Raw genomic sequence first — 2,014 nt, forward strand, 5'->3', positions numbered from 1 at the left:
AGCTTGTGAACATCTTTTCTTGGACAGAACTGAAAAGCCCTTTTAAGTGATTGCCAATTCTGATCTCATCTACTATTGGGGGAAAAATACACAATGCTGACCTCCTTGGCCAGAATCACTTCTGGTAGATTATTCAATATTCAACCAATATCAACGAATCAATACCATACCAGTTTAGAGCTTTTCAGTGCACAGATAATGTTATTCCACTTCTGTTAGTATGCAAGATATGCCATTCACATCCAGGTATAGCCCCTCTCGGAACCCTCCATAAAGCTTTTATGAAATTTGGATTTTAAGCTTTAAGTAGGGTTCCTGTACATTACTTCATTTTCGAATGCGATTGTTGGAACGCGGACATAAACAAACTCTGCATTAAGTCGATCTGCGCACTCTGACGATTTTTTTTTGTGATGGCTTCTGGATGTGCGAACTATAAGTACCTATACATACCTCTGAGAATATCTCCTGTGTCGCGGAAGCCGTTAAGTATTTTTAATCCATGTTTGATAAAAAATGTCGCTTTGATTCTTCTTGTTTATTTACCGTTTATTGTACCGCCTCCCGATGTGCGGTTGGCTTTGTCGGCTACGTCCCTGCCTCTGATCTGCTCCGTCATAGCTATAGCGCCACTAGCTAGCCAGATAGGCGGTACAATGAGGTGTCAATAAACAAGGTAGGAAGAAGCGACATTTTTAATCAAACATAGATTAAAAATACTTAACGGCTTCTGCGACACAGGAGATATTCTCAGAGGTATGTATAGGTACTTATAGTTCGCACATTCAGAAGCCATCACAGGAAAAAAACGTAAAACTGCGCAGATTCATTTATCCGAACGTGTTTGTATTTATGTGTGCATACCAGGTGGCAGCCGGCGCTGGAATAGGACCCCATGGTATAAAGTCTTAAAAATGTCAGAAACTTTACTACCATTGGATTCTGCTTGTGGGGCTAATCCAGGTAGGAACACAGCTCACAGCTTCATCAGCAGTTGATAGTCACAGAGAATTAGAAGATGTGCTCATACAACATGCATTTTTTGCCTCTAACTGCATGGGATAGTGATATCAGTCCGTCCTTCCTCCACTTTGGTCCCACATTGAGATATGACTATACAGTATATGATCTTCATTTTGCAAAAGGAGAACGTAACATTCAGAAGGTGATTAACTGCTCATAAAAGCACTGGTTCAATCAGCTTTCTGTCCCTCTTGTCTGACCGGACGCAGTGCAGTGTTGATGTTGACCCTTCTCACCTGACACCACCTTTTTCTGTGGATTTGCAGCCCCCTGTATGTCGTCACCTTCTCCCACCCACAGTGGCATGTCCTCAGTCTCTTCCTCTTGGCATCCATAGTGAAAGATAATGGGTGTGGTTTTCACCGCTCTCTTTAGGTGAGGCTCTCACCTGCTTTGTGAGTGGAACACCTGCTGCAGCCAATTCACCATCAGGCTAAAACAACTGAGGAGAACTGCAAGGAAATGGGACAGCCTCTTTCATGGTGTTTTGCCCAGTTGGGTGTGGTTATATGCCTATCCCTAACCCTACTACATTCACATGAACTACTGTATGCCTAAACCCAACCTCAAAACCATGCCAACCTGGGCGAATCACCTGATAAAAAGATGTTATTGCGCAAGGGAGAGGCTGCACATAAAGGGATATTTCACTTTCTAACATGTTTGGGGCCATTTATAATGAACTCAGGCTTTTGTGAGCCCCCCCCCCCTCCACCCCAGACAACCCTTCCAATACAATTCCATTTTAACTTCAAACTCCATTTGAATCATGATAGATTCAATGAAAACACCGGTCCTTGGTTGTGGTGTACTGATAAGTGTACAATACAAAAATTCAATAAAATAAATGAAAAAAAGTTATATAAAAAAAACATGGCCCTCCTTGTGTATTAAATAAATATTCCACCACATGTCATGTTTTGCACTTCCAGAGGAGAGGCCAGCGTGATCCTTTCAGAGGGGACACTGCACGAAGGTAGAAAAGGCAGTA

The sequence above is a fragment of the Protomyctophum bolini genome (assembly GCF_963924005.1).
Source record: "Protomyctophum bolini genome assembly, chromosome: 8".
NCBI classification, from domain to species: domain Eukaryota; kingdom Metazoa; phylum Chordata; class Actinopteri; order Myctophiformes; family Myctophidae; genus Protomyctophum; species Protomyctophum bolini.